Here is a 22352-nt window from a genome sequence, read left to right as displayed (position 1 = left end):
GTCCTCCCTGCTCTTGGGACACCTCTTGCTCGCCTCAGCTGGAGCTTGGCTTCCCATGACAGCTATGGGCTGCTAGTCTAATTAATCCATGGACTAGTACAAAAACACACAACTTCAGCGTAGTTTTCTTAGAATATTCTTTTCACAACTCAAAAACCAAAAAGCCACCTAACCAGATGAACACATTCAAGAATCTATAACCAAAAAAGCACTGTTACCTACAGAAGGAAGTGGGGAAGAGTATGTTTTAAAAACTCGAGGCACTCAGATATTATGGTGATGTGCACTGTGTAAGAACCTGGATGGGTAGTTAGATTGACCACCAACTCTAGCTCTCTCATTCCTCTGAATGATTCATAAGTAACTTAAATTGCCTTTAATGTGATCACCCCCTTACGATTAAGCTACAGCATGGCCTATTGCAGAAATAGTTGACTGTGGGAAGAAAGTACCTTGGCCTTGGTTTTAATCCCGTTTTTTCCTGGCAGCAAGACATGGGTGTGCAAAATATCCCTTGGGTATTAGTAATACAGTAGCCGAGATGGAAAATATTTCAAAGTAGAGTACAAATGAATTCAGTAGATAACTTTGCTCATTACAAACAAATGTGATGTTGTATCTCACAGGAGTGCTTTCCAGACTGATGTTTATGGTATTATTTATGTGTGTGTTGCTGTACATTCGATATGACAAGGTTCCTGCTTGACAAATTTAATGTATATAGTCATAATATGGTGGTTTACTGAGTAGTTACAATAGACTAAAATCAACATGGATAGCATGTTATGGAAGTACTATTCCATTTTATTGTACCCTGTGAAACAGGTGGGTTTTATGAGCTATTTGAAAGGGAAGGAAGATGCATGGGAAATATTGATTTGGAAAGTTGTTCCATGTATAATTACTGGGGAAAACAAGCATTAAATCTTGAATGAGGGAGAGAAAAAGGGAACATTTTGAGAGAGATGCTTCAATGGAGCATGTGGAGTGGGACTGAGACAGGCTATAAGAAGCAATGAAGACTGAAGGTGATATTGGAATTGTGGAGTGAGCAGAGACAATGCTCTTGATAGTGGGGGCACAATTTAAAGCAATGGTTTTCAAACTTTTTGAGCTGAGCCCCCCTCCCCCCAAACCAGACAAAAGGTGAGTCAAAGACTGGAGGTAGTGCTCCCTCCTGAACGTGTGAGGCTGAGCTGCCAGGCGATGCTGCTTATCCTCCCCCTCGCTCTCCCCCTGAATGTTCCTCCACGGCCCTCAGTTTGAAAACCTCTGATTTAATGGTTCTGGTGGTATATAGTGGGGTTCATGGCGGGACATATAAACCCTGACAGAAATCTGGGTGTACACCGTGACCCTGAATGCCCGCCCCCCACATACACGCACCTCATCTCTGGGAGTGAGTGCTTGAAAAGTGAGGATAAGCTTTTTCATGTTAGTGAAATAATTTTCCATTGAGCAATTACTTTTAATACATATTTGATATATACAGGGTTTTTTTTTGGTCTTTTAAAAATATCCATTTAAATGATTAACTTGTGCATTGTAGTTTTCATGATATCCGTTTTGAGAAACCTTAAGTTTTAGAGGCATATATTTGAAATGGAAACTGCTTATTTGAAGGCGCTTATGATACAGTTACAAGCTATGATGAGAATAAGTTCTTTGTCTTTATTACAGACCTTTAATCAAAAGAACTGGTGCTCAACATGAAGGATACAGTTACAAATTTTGAAACAACTCACCTGGGTCAATATTGGTACTTGGAACATGATGAGTAGACTCACTGCAGTTTAAAATTCATGTTCATAGAATCATAGAATATTAGTGTTGGAAGGGACCTCAGGAGGTCATCTAATCCAACCCCCTGCTCAAAGCAGGACCAATCCCCAATTAAATCATCCCAGCCAGGGCTTTGTCAAGCCTGACCTTAAAAACTTCTAAGGAAGGAGATTCTATCACCTCCCTAGGTAACGCATTCCAGTGTTTCACCACCCTCCTAGTGAAAAAGTTTTTCCTGATATCCAACCTAAACCTCCCCCACTGCAACTTGAGACCATTACTCCTTGTCCTGTCCTCTTCTACCACTGCGAATAGTCTAGAACCATCCTCTCTGGAACCACCTCTCAGGTAGTTGAAAGCAGCTATCAAATCCCCCCTCATTCTTCTCTTCTGCAGACTAAACAATCCCAGTTCCCTCAGCCTCTCCTCATAAGTCACGTGTTCCAGACCCCTAATCATTTTTGTTGCCCTTCGCTGGACTCTCTCCAATTTATCCACATCCTTCTTGTAGTGTGGGGCCCAAAACTGGACACAGTACTCCAGATGAGGCTTCACCAATGCCGAATAGAGGGGGACAATCACTTCCCTCGATCTGCTCGCTATGCCCCTACTTATACATCCCAAAATGCCATTGGCCTTCTTGGCAACAAGGGCACACTGCTGACTCATATCCAGCTTCTCGTCCACTGTCACTCCTAGGTCCTTTTCCGCAGAACTGCTGCCTAGCCATTCGGTCCCTCTCTTTTATATAGTAATTAAAATGACAACCATTATCTAGTAGCTGGCTACAAGGATTTAAAAGCACCTGCATATTTTAGTTTGAAGCCTTCATTAGGGTCATGAAACTGCAGCGAAACTCTGTTTGGTCAGGGTACCAACATTTACTTAGAGGGACAAGGTGGGTGAGATAATATCTTTTATTGGACCAACTTCTGTTGGTGAGAGAGACAAGCTTTTGAGCTTGTAGGCAGAGTTGTTTTGAAAGCTTGTCTCTCTCACCAACAGAAGTTGGTCCAATAAAAGATATTGTCTCATCCACTGTCTTTCTCAAATACCCTGAGACCATTAATAGCTACAACAGCACTGCCTATAACATTTACTCAGGTCACTTGTTTCAACTGTCATCTTAATTTTTACGTAAGCTGTTAGTAGTACCAGAAAACAAATAATGAATTCTGTTTTTATCTGGATGAGTAAGATACGTTGACTTTAAGACATTGAAGTACTACTGATTATCTGAAACGAAGGTCCCCCAATTCGGTAGATACTTGTATGTGAGTTGTCTTATTGGATTTGATGAGACTGTTTGTTTATATTTTTGTCTGTGCCCATCCCCATAGTATCTGTGTAATGGTATATATGTGCAAAAGTGTTGGCAGGACTGTGGGCCAACTGTATAGAAAGGGTTGCTCTGTGAAGGTAGAAGGTGCTAGTAGTGGTGCCACAGTGCTACTTCTCTTCCTCCTCTCTATACTTTCCAAAGGGTTTTCAAAGCATTTCTGAATTTATTTATTTTTTAAAATTCTCTTGAAATGTCAGTATTTTAGCATTGCATCTTAAACACAGGTCAGTAGTTTATTTACATTTTATTTACTATTTTGAAGAGTATAAGCAAATAAATAACTAATGCCTGTATCATGTTCTTTTGTTTTGTTTCTTTGTTTTTTTGTTTTAAATCAGAACTCCCCTGTAGAGCTGTAGTGGTCATGTTATTGCATTGCAGACAGGCAAATAGAGAAGTGCTGTTGAATTGAGTGTAAGATCTTGGTTTGTTCGGCAAATTAAATACACATTTTCTTGTTAAGGAAGTTACCCTTGAGGGCCACAGTTTAGTGCCTTGTGGGCCATGGATTGGACACTCCTGCTCTAAGGAGTTTGGTACTTAAAAATGTTTGTATATTGTCAGCACTTAAATATTACTACAGTGAACGGCAGCAATGTAAAACTTTAAGATAGTCAGTAATTTAAGGATAAAAAACATTCCAGGGATGCTGTAGTAAAAATGGTATTGCAGACCCAGGAAATTCAGGTTATGATTACATTTAAAAGAAATCCAAACGGAGATGCATAGTTAAGACACCCAGACAACCTTAACTCTTCCCTGTAGTGACAACATGCAATAGGTATACAGTTACGATTAGTCCATAATAGTGTCTGTAGTCCCACATTAGTTTAATCTGATTTGTAAAGGCATAGATTTGTTTTCATTGTTTTTCTTCATGTCAGTACAGGGTAGAGTTCAGGTTAAGCAGATTAAGTAAGCCTCCTATTGCTACAATCTTTCTGGAAGTCATCTTGGCTTCACTCTTATTGGGAAAAATGGACAATGGTGGTGGTTTTGAAAGAGGGCATCTTGACTGTGAATGCGTGAGGCCTCAGGCCCATTGAGAACAATAGGAGATGACAGCCATTTTGAAATAGTTCAAGAAATTCCCTATAGTACATTATTTATCAGTCTCTTCTGAAAAAGAAATTGTTGTGAAAAATAGCGGGGGGAAATGACCATTACTTGTTAAAAAAAAAACCCCCAATATTTTACTGTAGTCCATGTATGAAATTTCAGTGAATTTTAGCTTGTAGGATGTTTTCAAATGTGTGTTATTCCACTGTTAAGATCATTCTGGATGAAAAGTGGTCTGAGATAGGGTGTTACCTTTATTAAAGGATCTTTGTTTAATTAGGCTAATGGATTTATTTATAAATTCTTAAAATGTATTCTGTACTCAGAGTAAATGTTGCGATTTTGGAGGTTACACTCTATTCTTTGTATGTAACAGTGTTTGAATACCTGCGCTTCCAGTACAAAACTGAACTCATCCTTAACTATGAGACTGTGACTTGCACTTCCATAAACTGTCTTTAAAGAGGCCACACCAAAACCTCTAAGGTGCCCCGACAATCAATTGTACTTAAAGTAACAGAGGCTGCAATTCAGCAAAAACACGTGTGTGTTTAACTTTAAACACACGAATATTGTAGCCTCCTATGCTTTCTCGTAGGCTTAAGTACTTTGCTGAATCAGGCCCATTATGATAACTGCTCAGCATCTTAAATACTCATATACAATTAACTTGTTTACTCAGCTGGCCAGGAGCATTAAATAATCATATATAGGTAACAGTAAGGTTTCTGTCTTACCAAAAAACCCCAAAACAAACATGCAGGTGGAACCCTGTATCCATACAGAGCCCCATTGGTTTCTGTACAAGTGTGAAGTCCAGATTAAGATTAAATTACAGGTTTGGGGTCTTACTCAGCTAACAGTAAATCAAAGAACCATGTCTGTAATGTTTATTTTTGTATTTTCAGTGCAACCTAATAAAGAGATCTAAAAATGTTGCCAGCATACATTCTTTTGAAATGTCGTTCTAAGTTTTCTCATTATTTAAAGAGACCATTTTAGATAAATCAGCGCTCAGCTTTACTCCTAGCTCTCTGTGTATGATGGCATGGAAGTGTTGGTACTGAATGTGATCTGGTCTTTTGGAACATCCACTGGATCAGATTTGGTCCAGTTAACTTTATATCCAGGGATGTGACCTTATTTTTTTGTGATGTGGGAAGTGGAGGCGACGATATGCCTGTATTCTTAAATATCATTGATATAAATCCAGGTTCATAAGGGTCATCAGAAGTATGCATGTTTAAGTTTATAAGTTTCTCATCCATCTTCATGGCTTGTAGGAAGGGATTGGCTGCACTTAATCCATATTCTCGTGTTTCTGAAATCCTAGAATTTTGTCTAAGAAGTTTTGATTACCTGACTTGTGCTTCAGAAATCAGTGTGTGTAAAAGACAAGACAAAAAAAGAAAAGTTGAACTTCCAAAGAGTAAATGCTAGCGTGCTAGTGTTTTGTTTTTAAATTGTATTCACCGAATTATAAAATTTGTATAGTTAATAACACTCTTAAAATAATGACATCAATAATAAGGAGCATAACGGTTTTTAGAAGGTATGGGTATTCTTGGTATACAATTAAAACATATATGCAACTTGAAAAAATACTCCTGTGATACAGACATAATATTGAAATTGCCAGCAAGAGTTACAGTAGATTAAAAAGGAATTCTGAACTGTATTTTTATAAATAAGTACAAATAATATGATAAGTCAAGTCCAGAGTAAAACTACAATTATGTACAAAACAATGATAGCAATCAGTACATAAAACAAAATAAAAATACAACGATAATAGCTCGCAGCAGGAACAGGTATTTCCATTCTAACAGTAGAGATGGAAATTATTTATTATAAATATGAATATTAAGTGATATCTCACTTATATCCAACCAAAACAACTCCTTGTGAAGTTTATATTTATTGTTAGCTTGTTAGCTATTAGTTTACTACAAGGGAAAAAGAGTGCAAACTTGCAAAAAGTCATGTGTCCAGAATGGGCTTCAGCACAACAGACAAAGCTGATGCTGTTTGTTGCTTTAGTCCTCCAACCAATGTTTCAGCATGTTTCATCCGGACTTTCAACTTGACCTGAGGAACAAGCAAATCAGTACTAGTTGTCACATACCATTTTTTATGGTGTATGGAAATATATTTAAATTGCGCCAAAGTGAGTCAGAAGTTAAGGGTGTGTTCACTACTATCTGCTAAATTTGTATGAAATACTTTTACTTAAATGTTATTAAAGTTAAGGGACAATTCAGTTAAGGGACAACTTTCTTTGTTTTGTTTGGATTATAGCATTAATTTAGGTCCTTAATATTTAGCTACGGTGGTCTAAAATATTTGTATTTAATATAACTGTTTGTATCAGCATAGCATGTTCTTTATGTTCTTCTCGGGGTTACAAGAATGGTGGAGCTCCTGTGTTAAACTTTAACTGAATGTTTTAACAGTTTGAAATCACTGAAACACCATAGTAAAATAAAGTTTGTCCTATTCTTTTATGTGGTTGTGATAATCAGGATACAAATGTTATTTATAAATGTCATATTGTGTAAATTGGAGCTTGAAAAAAATCCTTTCACTCATTCACGTAAGAGCACAATAGCATAAGAATGGCCATACTGGGTCAGACCAAAGGTCCATCCAGCCCAGTATCCTGTCTACTGACAGTGACCAATGCCAGGTGCCCCAGAGGGAGTGAACCTAACAGGTAAAGATAGAGTGATCTCTCTCCTGCCATCCATCTCCACCCTCTGACAAACAGAGGCTAGGGACATCATTCCTTACCCATGCTGGCTAATAGCCATTAATGGACTTAACCTCCATGAATTTATCCAGTTCTCTTTTAAACCCTGTTATAGTCCTAGCCTTCACAACCTCCACAGGCAAGGAGTTCCACAGGTTGACTGTGCGCTGAGTGAAGAAGAACTTCCTTTTATTTGTTTTAAACCTGCTGCCCATTAATTTCATTTGGTGGCCCCTAGTTCTTATATTATGGGAACAAGTAAATAACTTTTCCTTATTCACTTTTTCCACACCACTCATAATTTTATATACCTGTGCAAAATGGAAAGCATTCTCTGGCAAGTTGGAGAGCTTAAGATTTCTTTTTAAAATATTAAAGTTCTTACCGGTTATTGTTTTAAATGTGTAGTGTTTATGTTTCTGAGGCTACAGACAGCTTTTGTATGGCTCCTGCTGCATCTATCTTTGCTAGGAACAGAGTGCAATTAACAAGACTCTGGTCAGTTTTTTAGAACACATCATGTCATTTTGATCAGGGCTTTGGAGCTGTGCTCCAGCTCCGCTTCAGCTCCAGGCAAAAACCTGCAGCTCAACCTCTCTGGAACTGCTCCAGGCTCCAATCCAAAGCCCTGATTTTGATACTGTACTGCCTGAGAAGGTAGCAAACAGAGGTAGGTATTGGAGGTATTCACCAGGAAAGAGGACTCAAATAATTGAGGCTAAGGAAGGAATAGAGTATCTTCCATTGTCCCTTTTTTGTGGTGGCCTTGGGAGAAGGGTAGAGTAGTGGAGATCCCTCTTAGATCCTCAGGGGCTCTGGAGGAAGAATATAGAGACAAAAGAGTTCTCTCTCTTCCAGCAGGTAGAGAAAGGTGACTCTCTGAAATTTATCAGGTAACTATTAGCCAGCAGCTGATCTAAAGATGAAGCCTTCAAGCAGACCAGGTACACTAAAAATTCCAGCATCTTGGGCTATGCTTCTCATGAACACATTGCCTCAAGGTGTTGTTTAGTGGAGTCTGACCACACTTATTTCTTGTATCTGCCTTTGGCAGGTAAGTGTAGGCCTCAGACTAGTAGGAAGTATATTTTTTTCAAGTCAGGCTGTGCGTTGAATTTATTTTGCACTTGTGTATGTCTCCAAAGTTGAGCCCATACTAATAACCGTATTGTTTCTGAATTATAGTAGTTCCTTTGAAGAAAAAAATAGGTCAACCAGCACTCCTCCCTTCAGAAAAATCGCAACCATAACAAAATGTGTGACATAAACAAAAATGTAGAGATGTGGGGGCTATACAATTTGTATTGCTTTTTTGTTGTGCAAGCCCTGTATAATACTGAAACAGAAGGCACAGAACAGTTCCTCTATTGTAGTGTGCACTGGAATGGGGAAGGGAAGGATTCATTCCCTGGAGGAACTCTCCAGCTTACAACATTGCTGCTTGATCTGCATAATGGGGTCTGGATTTGGGACTTATGCAATTCATATCTCTTTTCAGAGTTTAAGACCAGAAGATATCACCAGATCATCTGTGCTGACCTCCTGTACATCAGAGGCCACTACACAGCACCCAGCCACCCCTATGCCATGCCCAACAACCAAAATTAGATCGAAATAGTACAGTCCTCAGGAGCCTAAATTATTGTGTGGCACAGACCGAGAACAGAAAGGACTGAGGTGCACCAGTGCCTGAGGCTCTTGCACTAGCAAGGAGTTGAGTTAGTGAGATACATCCAGATGATCCTAGCAAGTGACCAATGTCCCCTGCTACAAAGGAAGACAAAAGTTCCCCAACATCCTGCCAATCTGACCTGTGGGAAAATTCCTTTGACCTAAATATGGCAATCCATTAAACCCTGAGCATATGAGCAAGGCCCATCAGTAAAGCACCTGAGAAAATTCTCAGTACCACCTCAGAGCACTAGCCTACTCCCTCCAGTGTCTCTTCTTCAGCCCAGGGCAATTTCTGATGCTTCAGAGGAGGAAGACTACAAAAAACCCAGAATACATCGTGTATGTGGGGGGGTGGGGAGGAGGAGGGAATTCCTTCCCCGGTGTCTGTAGGTGATCAGCTGAAGCATGAGATTTTCAGAACATAAAATATGGCTTATGCTTCTGATTTTTCAGTTTTAACCTATAAACACTGACAAAACCCACCCCAGTACAAAAATTTTGAAAAGGGGTTTATCCAGTCCCGGAAACACCTTGTATCTAAGGGCTTGTCTACACAGAGCAGTAATGCAGACGACAAGGGTGTGATTTCTAAAGCGCACTAACGTGTTGTACTTTAATTGGTCTGTTTAGACTCTGCTGGTGTGTACTAAAGGTTCCCTAATGCACTTTAATGTAGTTGTGTTTGAAACAGTACTACTGTAAAAGGAGTCTGTGTGGCACCTGTCTAGCTGGGTTGAGGCTCCTTGTGATGCCCAGTTACCACCACAGGGTTGGCTCAGTCCAGGCTCCAGACTCTTAGTCAGAGGTGGGCAAACTATGGCCCTTGGGCCACATCCAGCCCACGGGACCGTCCTGCCCAATCCCTGAGCTCCTGGCCCAGGATGCTAGCCCCCGGCTCCTCCCCCATTGTTTCCCCTCTCCCGCAGCCTCAGCTCACTGCTCTGCCGGCGCAATGCTTTGGGTGGTGGAGCAGCGAGCTCCTGGGGCAGCGCAGCTGCAGAGCCCGGCCTGACCTGATGCTCTGTGCTGTGCGGCGCGACTGCCTGTCTTGGTGCAGCTGCACCACCAGCCACCAGTGCTCCAGGCAGCGCAGTAAGGAGGCAGGGAGCGGGGGGGTTGGATAGAGGGCAGGGGAGTTCGGTGGAGGGGTGGTCAGGGTCCACGGGTGTAGATAGGGGTCAGAGAGCGGAGAACAGGGGGTTGAATGGGGGCAGGGGTCCCAGGGGGTCAGTCAGGAAGGAGGGGGGGCAGCGGGGGACAGTCAGGGGCAGGAGTTCTGGGGGAAGTCAGAGGACAGGGAAAAGAGGTGGTTGGATGTGGCAGGGGATGGGGTGAGGGGGCATCAGGAAGGAGAGGGGGGGTTGGATGGTGCAGCAGGGGGCAGTCCAGGGGCAGTCAAGAAGAAGGGGTGGTTGGATGGGGCAGCTAGGGGCAGGGGGTCTGTGGGCAGTCAGGGAACAGGGTGGGGGTTGGATGGGGCAGGGGTCCTGGGGGGCCTGTCAGGGGGCGAGAAGCGGGGGGGCGTCAAATAGGGGGTGGGGCCCGGGCCGTGCCTGGCTGTTTGGGGAAGCACAGCCTCCTGTAACTGCCCCTCCATACAACTTCAGAAACCCAATGCGGCCCTCAGGCCAAAAAGTTTGCCCGCCCCTGCTCTTAGTCCTTGCAGTTGGCCACACCCTGGTGGGCCTGCTTACTTTGTTTACAGGTGTGGTGGGAAGGCAAAAGTTCAGAGAACAAGTCCCTCCCTGGGTAAGCAAAAAGGTCAGTGGCAGTACCTTACTTCAGGGATGCCTAGGTAACAGCTTTACTGGACTCATAGCAAGGTAGCCAAGTCGGTCTCTCACTGTCAGCCTTGCCCCGGGGCTTCCCCTTTGCCGACTGTAGCTTCCTCCTTTTAAAGCCCTCCTCCCTACCAACCTACCTTAGCGCACGGAGCCTCCATAACCCTTTCCCTGTCTGCTCAGCATTTATATCCCATCACAACTATGTTAAAGTGCACTAGGGAACATTATAAAGAGATTATTCATAGAAAGTCCTGAATATTACATAGAACTCAACAATTGCTAAAAATAAATTGTGATAAATGAAATAACCCCTGAAAAACAGAAGCTGTAGACATGGCTTTAAGATTTCTTTTTTCACACTCAGGAAGACAGTACTGTATATTAGTTTATACTTGGTTCATGTTTGGAGGGTGTATTTTCTAACTGCAAGACTAGAAATATTCTTAAATGAAAAATAAGTTTCTGCAGAAATTGGTGGATGAGTCCCCACCCTCCAGTTTCTGGGAAAAGTTTAATTCTTGCTGTTGAGATATGGAGTAGAGGATTTGTTAAGCCATGCTTATATTATAGAAACACTAGTTTCAACAATTTCCATCCCAACATCAACCTCAGCTTGAGTCCACACAAGAGATCCACTTCCTGGACACTACGGTGCTAATAAGCGATGGTCACATAAACCCTACCCTATACCGGAAACCTACTGACTGCTATTCCTACCTACATGCCTCCAGCTTTCACCCAGACCACACCACACGATCCATCGTCTACAGTCAAGCTCTACGATACAACCGCATTTACTCCAACCCCTCAGACAGAGACAAACACCTACAACATCTCTATCAAGCATTCTTACAACTACAATACCCACCTGCTGAAGTGAAGAAACAAATTGACAGAGACAGAAGAGTACCCAGAAGTCACCTACTACAGGACAGGCCCAACAAAGAAAATAACAGAACGCCACTAGCCATCGCCTTCAGCCCCCAACTAAAACCTCTCCAACGCATCATCAAGGATCTACAACCTATCCTGAAGGACAACCCATCACTCTCACGAATCTTGGGAGACAGGCCAGTCCGCGCCTACAGACAGCCCCCCAACCTGAAGCAAATACTCACCAGCAACCACACAACAGAACCACTAACCCAGGAACCTATCCTTGCAACAAAGCCCGTTGCCAGCTGTGTCCACATATCTATTCAGGGGACACCATCATAGGGCCTAATCACATCAGCCACGCTATCAGAGGCTCGTTCACCTGCACATCTACCAATGTGATATATGCCATCATGTGCCAGCAATACCCCTCTGCCATGTACATTGGTCAAACCGGACAGTCTCTATGTAAAAGAATAAATGGACACAAATCAGATGTCAAGAATTATAACATTCATAAACCAGTCGGAGAACACTTCAGTCTCTCTGGTCACTCAATTTCAGACCTAAAAGTCGCAATATTAGAACAAAAAGACTTCAAAAACAGACTCCAGCAAGAGCCTGCTGAATTGGAATTAATTTTCAAACTGGATACAATTAACTTAGGCTTGAATAGAGACTGGGAGTGGATGTGTCATTACACAAAGTAAAACTATTTCCTCATGTTTATTTCCCCCACCCCCCACTGCTCCTCGGACGTTCCTGTTAACTGCTTGAAATGGCCACCCTGATTATCACTACAAAAGGTTTTCTCTTCTCCGCTCTCCTGCTGGTAATAGCTCATCTTAAGTGATCACTCTCCTTACAGTGTGTATGATAACATCCATTTTTTCATGTTCTGTGTGTATATAAATCTCCTCACTGTATTTTCCACTGAATGCATCCCATGAAGTGAGCTGTAGCTCATGAAAGCTTATGCTCAAATAAATTGGTTAGTCTCCAAGGTGCCACTAGTACTCCTTTTAGCTTTTAGTAAGATACAAGTAGTGTCAGCAGCCTGCAGGCCAGAAGACTAATAGCCAAAATCAGATGTGGAATTGTAAACTATGTATTAGTTAATGGAGACTTGATATAAGTTACATGAGGAGAGGCTACTGTTGTGAAAAAAAGTAACCCTCCACCCCTCCACTCACACACATAGAATCATAGAATATCAGGGTTGGAAGGGACCTCAGGATGTCATCTAGTCCAACCCCCTGCTCAAAGCAGGACCAATCCCCAATTAAATCATCCCAGCCAGGGCTTTGTCAAGCCTGACCTTAAAAACTTCTAAGGAAGGAGATTCTACCACCTCCCTAGGTAACGCATTCCAGTGTTTCACCACCCTCCTAGTGAAAAAGTTTTTCCTAATATCCAACCTAAACCTCCCCCACTGCAACTTGAGACCATTACTCCTTGTCCTGTCCTCTTCTACCACTGAGAATAGTCTAGAACCATCCTCTCTGGAACCGCCTCTCAGGTAGTTGAAAGCAGCTATCAAATCCCCCCTCATTCTTCTCTTCTGCAGACTAAACAATCCCAGTTCCCTCAGCCTCTCCTCATAAGTCATGTGTTCCAGACCCCTAATCATTTTTGTTGCCCTCCGCTGGACTCTCTCCAATTTATCCACATCCTTCTTGTAGTGTGGGGTCCAAAACTGGACACAGTACTCCAGATGAGGCCTCACCAATGTCGAATAGAGGGGAACGATCACGTCCCTCGATCTGCTCGCTGTGCCCCTACTTATACATCCCAAAATGCCATTGGCCTTCTTGGCAACAAGGGCACACTGCTGACTCATATCCAGCTTCTCGTCCACTGCCACCCCTAGGTCCTTTTCCGCAGAACTGCTGTCTAGCCATTCAGTCCCTAGTCTGTAGCTGTGCACTGGGTTCTTCCGTCCTAAGTGCAGGACCCTGCACTTATCCTTATTGAACCTCATCAGATTTCTTTTGGTCCAATCCTCCAATTTGTCTAGGTCCCTCTGTATCCTATCCCTGCCCTCCAGCGTGTCTACCACTCCTCCCAGTTTAGTATCATCCGCAAATTTGCTGAGAGTGCAATCCATACCATCCTCCAGATCATTTATGAAGATATTGAACAAAACCGGCCCCAGGACCAACCCCTGGGGCACTCCACTTGACACCGGCTGCCAACTAGACATGGAGCCATTGATCACTACCCGTTGAGCCCGACAATCTAGCCAACTTTCTACCCACCTTATAGTGCATTCATCCAGCCCATACTTCTTTAACTTGCTGACAAGAATACTGTGGGAGACCGTGTCAAAAGCGCTGCTAAAGTCAAGAAACAATACATCCACTGCTTTCCCTTCAACCACAGAACATCTTAAGTGTTTAACTACATTCCAACAGATGTGTGTCCTGATCGTGCAAAGAAGTCCACATATATGGACCCCTGTATCTGCATGAAGCATTTTTGAAGTAATGTACAGTGCCTTTTTTTAACAGTGTCAAGTACACTATTGGTGGTTAACTAATAAACTGAAAAAAAAATTGTTTTTTGTCTGATCATGGTCTCTTTTATCCAATAAAAGTTTCTCCTTTTTTAATATATGTTTGTTTTGGTCATGTTCACAGTACTTCTATAACAAATTAAATGTCTTAACGTGAGTTACCCTTACAATGATACGAGAGCTCAGTGGTTACAAACTTCATAAAAGCATTAAGAAATGCATCTTAGTCACTTTGATATAGTTCGTGGTTATGTTCAGAAGTTTGGTGTGAGAATAGGAGTTAATGTATGGCATGAATTGTCAAGGTAGAACAAAGCCAACTTCCCTGTGTCCTTGGAAGCCTTCCAGTATTCCCTTCCCAACTTTCTGTGGGGTTCCATAGAGCTGTCCTATGTTCCCTTCTCCCTCTACATCCTATCTCTGGGTAGTGTCATCTACCTGAATTCAACTACCATCTCTATGATGACGACACTCAGATCTACCTCTCTTTTCCAGACTTGTCTCCGCTTGGCCTGTGTCTGACTCTCCTCATGGATGTCTCGCCATCAACTGAAGTTTAGTGTGGTTAAAACAGAGCTCCTAATCTTCCCCAAAGCCCTCCTCATTTCCTCCTTTCTTGATCACTGTGGATAACATCACCATCCTGCCTGTCACTCAGGCCCATAACCTGCATGTCATATTTGACCTTTTTAGGTCCTCAAATCCAGGTTATATCTGAATCTTGCAGATTCTTTCTGCATAACTTCTATAAGATATGACCTTTCTTATGCATCCATACTGCTAAAACTCTTGTGCAAGCTCTCATCATCTTGTGTCTTGATTACTGCAACTTTCTTCTCTTTGGGCTTGACCAATACAATCTTGCCCTTCTCATATCCATTCAGAATGGTGCTGCAAATTCATTTCCCTAGCCTATTACTTTAATTGTGATACCCCTTTGCATCTCTCCACTGGCTTCCTCTTCTCTGTTACATTAAAAATAAGCTGTTTATAAACACTTTCAAGGCCCATCACAGTCAATCCCCACCCTATCTATTATCTCATTTGGTATTGAGCTGTTGACTCCCACCTTCAATGTACATATGATGTCACCTCCATTGCTCACTTGTTAAGTTTTCAAACAGATACCTGTGTGCTTTCTCCCATGCTGCCCCTCACACTTGTGAGGCATTCCCCATAAACATCCTTAAAGCTATCTCTTTATCTGCCTTCAAATCCCTCCTTAAAACTCATTTGCTGGGATGCCTACAAAAAACTTGACGTCAGTTAGGCTGCTTGTGTACTGAGACCACTGTGTATCATGCTGACCAATATTGTTTCATTGTTTTCTTGTACTTCCCTGTCTGCATCCATCTGTTGTCTTTTATCTAATGCTAAGGCCAGATCTACACTGACAAGTTAGGTGACCCAGCTACATTGCTTAGGGGTGTGAAGAATCTGCACCCCTGAGCTATGTAGCTAAACCAACGAAACTCCTGATATATACAGCGCTGGGTTGATGAAAGAATCCTGTCAGGGAGGTGGATTAACTACAGCAAGGGGAGAATCCCTCCTATTGCTATAGTGAGTGTTGACTCTGAAGCGCCACAGTGGCACAACTGCTTCTGTAGCAGTTTAAGTGTACACATAGTCCTAGAGCAGTGCTTTAACATGGCTTGTATAGTCATGGCAGAGTGCTGGGAGAGAGCTCTCCCAGCACTCTTTTAAAAAAAACACCTCCACGAGGGGTGTAGCTGCCAGCACTGGTGCACTGTCTACACTGGTGCTTTACAACTCTGAAACTTGCTGCGCTCAGGGGCATGTTTGTTTTTTTTCACACCCCCGAGCAAGAAAGTTGTAGTGCTGTAAAGTGCCAGTGTAGACAAGACCTTAGATTGTAAGTTCTCTGTCTTGTGCTAGATGCTGTACAAAATACAATGGGGATTTGTCCGTAACTAGGGCTCCTATGTGCTATGGTAATACAAATAAGTAATAATTTTCAATCAAGCTTCATCATTTTGACACTTACCTTGCTAGGAAAAAATGAATAAGTGGACTGGGTGCTCCTAAATTGATCTTCTGGGAGGTCTAAATATGAGGAGCTGACGCAGGATATCCAATAATAAATCAAAAAAGAACTGCATTGTTGACTGAATAATGCTAGCATTTTTATAAAGTCCCACCTCCGTTCCTGGTAAAATGCTTATGGAACTATACAAGAACTTGAAATATAATCATCACAGAAATGAAAACAATTTAATTAGAACATTGGCAGTTTGACTATTTTTCCACGTCAGAGAATGCATTTATACTAAGATGATTTGTTGATGTTATCTTATAAATGTTTGAAAGTAGGAAATAAAGAAACCCATTTAATAAAAAATAGAACAATTTCTGTCTAGAGAAGCAGGCTTTGAATTTTTCCAACAATATTTTTGAATCCTTTGCAAAATAGCTCAGAATGTATTTAAACAATAGAATTTTAACTCTGAGATTATTTTGTTCCCTGTGCACAACAGGCAAAATTGTCATGTTTAAAATTTTAAGAATATTTTCAATGGGAGAAATTTTCATTTATATCTTGTAGCTGTAAATGCCTTTTTAAGAAGTGCTACTTAATTTCTGGCAAATAGTAAAAGTATATCCCCTCTTTCTCCCCCCCCCCCAAAAAAAGTAGACTTACCAGAAACTAACTAAAATTTTTCTTCTTCTGGGTCATTGCCTTATTGCAGAGTCAAGATCATTCCATTGTTGATGATGATGATGTGGACCTGCAGTTTAACTAAAAATAGGATACTTGCATTTCAGGGTTAAAAAGTAGCTTGATATAGGTCAAAGTGATGACAGTGATTAAAGCAGTAACTCATTCTGAAACAGAACGTTGCTCACAGATGCTTTAGAAAGCTGTAACCTTGCAGAGGTATAAGTTCTTTGGGATAACAGTTTTACAGTGAATATGTAAAGGATTATACTTGGGACAGTGAATCAAAAGAGATGAAGAAAAATGTGAATATATGTGGTAAAAAGTTGGAGAGCCTCACTTGATGGACCAAATGCACATTGGAAAAAGAGGCCCTTTTGTTGGTTATGTCTTCCTTTCTTCTTAGTCTATTCCATAGATAGTTATAACTTCACAATATTTTCTTTTAGAGGTCCCCATCAAACTGAAACACATACAATATTCATAGTTCAAAAATTTCCTTTTTCTGCTAATGGCAGATGTTCTTCCCTGAGCCCTTGAACTTCATTAAATCTCTGTCAACACTAATAACAGTATACTTAGCCCTTTCTACCCATGGATCTCAAAATACTTGTAGTATCATTTCCATTTTGAAGTTGGGAAAATCGAGGCACAGAGAGGTTAAAGGCCTCATGAATTGCCCACTGAAGTAAATGAGACATTTTGATTTATTTCAGTGAAGTTAGGGCCTGAGCCAAAATATCCTATCCAAGTTTACACAGTGAGTCAGTAGCAGAGCTGAGAATAGACCCCAAAAGTGATTTTTTCCCCGTCGTCTTCTTTTCTTCAAAAGAGCTCAGCATTTGGCCTTACTTGGTCCCATTGAAGGCAGTGGTAAAACTACCATTGGTTTCACTGGGAACCAAGTTAGTCCAATACTGAGTGTCCAGTGCCCAATCCAATAGACCCCACTGTCTTTCTTCCGTGCTTTCTGTAATGGTGCTAAACATTGGTTGTGTCCTGTTTACAATAGCTGTCAGACTTTTTATTGCTCCAATTCAGCATGACCCACTGCTGATAAGTGCTGGAAGAAGTGAGTCAATTTCGTAGTGTAAATAGTATTCAGAGTGGCACCTCCCATCACTTGCATGGCATGTTAGCCCTTAATAATATTGTTGCCATTTTAATTTTTATTGACTGCCTCTAGTATTGATGGATTGCAGCACTACACATATTTGTTTCTCGGCTGGATCAGCAGTATTAGACCTCTAAATATTTCTTCCAGTTGGTTTAGTTCATTGTAATTAGTTCATGGTTGGTTTTTTTAACTAACAATTGTTGCTGGGACCTATGCTGCCTGACTACCTTGATAATAGCTTGCTATGATACATATATTATGTTGTCTTTAATAAGGTTAAAATAGTGGATAGTTTTAGTGTCCTTTAAAAATGTTTGATTTTTCTGTCCTATAGGTTATATATTTTTAGGCAGTGTGTTTGTCAAGGGTGAAAATGATACCAAGTGAAAAATTGCTTAGCCATGCATTGTTTGCTTTAAGAGGTGTGCTCTCCATATTCCTGAGCTCCTATTGCTATGAAAGAGAAACTGATACCAGGCAAAATATTGCTAATAAATTGTCCTGTAATTTTTTTAAGGCTGTGATATGCCTATTTTGTGCCACAGTGTACTTCATTGGTTTCCTTTATACATTCTTCAGTTTAGTTGGGATTACACAAGTTTACTTCATAGAGAGGAAACCACAACAGTTCCTACTGTGACAAGCTAAAAGAACTTTAACAAACAGAAGACAGGTTTATTCCTGTAAATACTGCAGTTAGAAAAGCAGGATATTTGTTAATACATCAAAATACAGGTACTTAATGCCTCTCATTAACTGCATTGTGCACCCAAGGAAGTTAATGAGATTTCTGATGCACAAAAATACACTATGCTTGCAGTACATTTGCAATTTAAGGAAAATAAAGGTTTGGAAGTGGAATTGCCAATCATTTAGAGCTCTTCCCTGTGGATGAATCAGCAGATTACATAAAGGATATGATATGATTAATAAATATATAAAGTAGCCCCTTCATTGTGACTCCAGGGCCAAACCTGCTGTTTTACCATTATAGCTGTTCAAATGGCTTCTCCCAAACTGTTTTGATCTTAAAACTAAACATTCTGTTTTTCAATGCTGCTTCTCCTGATTGGTTCCTCTGAAAATTCCATGACAGTCATGGGTGCCTCTCATAACATGATATGACACTTTTCCTTTGTCTTGTAATTTCTAATACATATTTTTAAAAAACGATATTAAAAGATTGGTAAGGTTGTGCATGTAAGCTTGACTCAGCCCCTTTGTGTATATGCATTCTGATACAGCCTTTAATTACAAGATCGTTGCAATTTCAGAGTAACTGCACTTGTATTCCCCCTCTGTGGTCCACCCAAGGCACCCACTTAAAAGTTTCTGGCTCCCCTGCTGTCTTGTCTCGTTGGCGGAGACCCATGTCTCTCTCTCCCTCTTGACCAGGGTTTTTCTAGGCTGTACAGTTCCCTGCTTACACTGTGTTATTCCCAGCAAGCCAGGTGGCCTAAACAGCCAGTGTCTGCACTGGGGGGCGATAAACTGTGTTATTGCCCACCGTAGTTTACTCACAACATTTTATAAGCAAGCACATTTACTCTTAAAGTAAAAGCATTACAGAGAAAACATATTAAAAAAATAAAAGAACCTACATGAATGATAATGAGCTTATCAGAGATCACCCCCAGCTCCAAAAAGGGATCTGGTAGGGATTCAGTCCTTCAGATCCCACATGGATTTTTCTGTGGTTGCATGTTCATAACAAGAACACATGAATAAGTCAGTTCCTTCTTTATATAGCTTCAATCTTTGATATTCAGATGCTAGGAACAGGTTCCCTCCTCAGGACGTAGCTTCAAAAGGTTGGGTTTGGAGGTAGGAATTTGAAATCACCTCCCTCTAGGTATTTAATAGGAAACCCACTTAACTTTGACTCAGAAGTTCCTTCTTGTTGGGCTCATTGTTTAAAATAGTCCTTTTGAAGCTTCCCAAGGTTTGTATTGACCATGTCTCCACCCCACCCCCTGAACCTCCCCAGAAGTTACCTCCAATCCTGCAGTAACACATAAACTTTGCATTCAATGCAATAGACTTCATAAGGTTTCTCAAAGATATTGTGGGAAACTGAACTATTTATCACAGTGATCAAATGCTATTTTTCCACAGAATGCTATCCTCATCCTCACTTAATCAGTAGCTATTTAATATTTTTTTTTCTTCTCATTCAGTGTGTGGTCATGCATTATTTACTGCCCACCGTTATTTACTACCCTTTATCCAATCTCTGCCCTAGATACAGAATTATTAATTTCTTCATGGGATTTTCTGTAGTAGTCTCATAATATTGTGGGAGTTGGCAATGCTATGGATAAAGGGCACTAGCTACTAGGACTAATATATAATGCAGGGATCGGCAACCTTTGGCACGCGGCGCATCAGGGAAATCTGCCAGTGGGCCGGACGATTTGTTTACCTGCAGCATCCGCAAGTTCGGCCGATCGCAGCTTCCACAGGCCGCAGTTCACTGTTCCAGGCCAATGGGGGCTGTGGGAAGCGGCGTGGGCTGAGGGATGTGCTGGCCACCACTTTCCCGTAGCCCCCATTGGCCTGGAACAGCGAACCATAGCCAGTGGGAGCTGCGATCAGCCGAACCTGCGGACGCTGCAGGTAAACAAACCGTCCCGGCCCACCGGCAGATTTCCCTGACGGGCCACATACCAAAGGTTGCTGATCCCTGATATAATGTTTAGTGGCAAAAAAACCCCTACATTAACCCAAAGTTAAGGTTGCTGGGTGGTCTCCCTGCAGAAAGTTGAGGTGAGCAAAACCAGAAAATGCAGTTAAATTTGTCCATGTAATTAATTCTGCCCTCTTTCAGCAGTATCTCAATATGCCCCTTTACCGCACATACCTTTATTCTTCCAGCCCCACAGTTGCTGAAATGTACAAGCTCTTCATCTCTTTTTAAAATCCATTCACTCTCATCCCCAGGGTCGGGCATTGTGGGACAGTTTCTGCAGCCACAGTCAATGTCAGCAACTCAGTGTGTTACAGCGACACTGCATCGATTAACTACATCAACTTAAGCGCTACGCCTCTAGCGGAGGTGGAGTTAAGTCAGTGTAGTGGACAAGTTACATTGGTGGGAGCTACATTTCAGTGTAGATGCTTACAGAGTTAGGTCCGTGTAAGCTGTGTTACATTGTCCAAACTCTGTAGTGTAGACCAGGCCTACATATTGGAGGAAATAATTGGGCCTGCTTGGTAAAGGTGTGTTTTTGATTTGACGACATTCGTGAATTACTTTGAGCTGTGTGATAGACCTGTGATTATGATAAGATAAGATCTACGTTTTGCACCTTCTGTGTGTGAGCAAAGGAGAGAGGACACAATATGCAGCATTTTAATGCAGAATCGTGTAGGTTATGTCAGTAGCAGGGCACAGGGCTTTTATTACAAAGGCCACTGTAAGATGGAATATGAGAGGATTCTAGTGCTTTAAGTGAAAGTGTAGTTGTAGAAGGTGTCCTGGGAGTTGTGTAAAGTGTAAGAGTTGTTGTCATAAATATAAAGGGAAGGGTAAACCCCTTTGAAATTTCTCCTGGCCAGGGGAAAGCTCCTCTCACCTGTAAAGGGTTAAGAAGCTAAAGGTAACCTCGCTGGCACCTGACCAAAATGACCAATGAGGAGACAAGATACTTTCAAAAGCTGGGAGGAGGGAGAGAAACAAAGGGTCTGTGTCTGTCTGTATGCTGCGCTTGCCAGGGACAGAACAGGAATGGAGTCTTAGAACTTTTAGTAAGTAATCTAGCTAGGTATGTGTTAGATTATGATTTCTTTAAATGGCTGAGAAAAGAATTGTGCTGAATAGAATAACTATTTCTGTCTGTGTATCTTTTTTGTAACTTAAGGTTTTGCCTAGAGGAGTTCTCTATGTTTTTGAATCTAATTACCCTGTAAGATATCTACCATCCTGATTTTACAGGGGGAATTTCTTTATTTCTATTTACTTCTATTTTTTATTAAAAGTCTTCTTGTAAAACACTGAATGCTTTTTCATTGTTCTCAGATCCAAGGGTTTGGGTCTGTGGTCACCTATGCAAATTGGTGAGGCTTTTTATCCAACATTTCCCAGGAAAGGGGGGGTGCAAGTGTTGGGAGGATTGTTCATTGTTCTTAAGATCCAAGGGTCTGGATCTGTAGTCACCTAGGCAAATTGGTGAGGCTTTTTACCAAACCTTGTCCAGGAAGTGGGGTGCAAGGTTTTGGGAAGTATTTTGGGGGGAAGGACGCGTCCAAACAGCTCTTCCCCAGTAACCAGTATTAGTTTGGTGGTGGTAGCGGCCAGTCCAAGGTGTAATATTTTGTACCTTGGGGAAGTTTTGACCTAAGCTGGTAAAGATAAGCTTAGGAGGTTTTTCATGCAGGTCCCCACATCTGTACCCTAGAGTTCAGAGTGGGGGAGGAACCGTGACATGGTGGCACAGCGGTGGGATTAACCTGAAATGATTTTGAGATCCAGTTGAGATTTTTTGAACTAGAAATACAGATTTTAAAAAGGAATTTTTAGGAAGTCCAGGAAGCAGCTTTGAAACTGAAAGCAGCTTGGTTTCTCTCTGCTTTGTGGCCAAGCAGAGACAAAAGGGGATTATCTTGTGAATTGCAGGTTTTCTTTGCCTGGAGGCAGGGTACTTAACTCCTGCAGGGAAATTCACAGTCTTCCAACCCAGAGGTTTTTTTTTCTTTTCTTCCTAAAAGTAAATAGGGGGTGGGTGCTCTACCCATTTGCCTGGAGACAAAAGTGGCAGGGGTTTTTTTTTAGGAT

General features: G+C 41.6%; 1 protein-coding gene across 2 annotated transcripts in view; it reads left to right on the top strand.

Annotated features, from left to right (window-relative positions):
- Nucleotides 1-22352, top strand: part of GOPC (golgi associated PDZ and coiled-coil motif containing) — a 65721-nt gene that overhangs the window by 1194 nt on the left and 42175 nt on the right. The gene's annotated exons all lie outside the window — the stretch shown is intronic.

Source organism: Lepidochelys olivacea, assembly GCF_965140295.1.
Source record: "Lepidochelys olivacea isolate rLepOli2 genome assembly, chromosome: 3".
NCBI classification, from domain to species: domain Eukaryota; kingdom Metazoa; phylum Chordata; order Testudines; family Cheloniidae; genus Lepidochelys; species Lepidochelys olivacea.
Note: the sequence above shows the minus strand (reverse complement) of the source record. Positions and strands in the feature narration are given on the sequence as shown.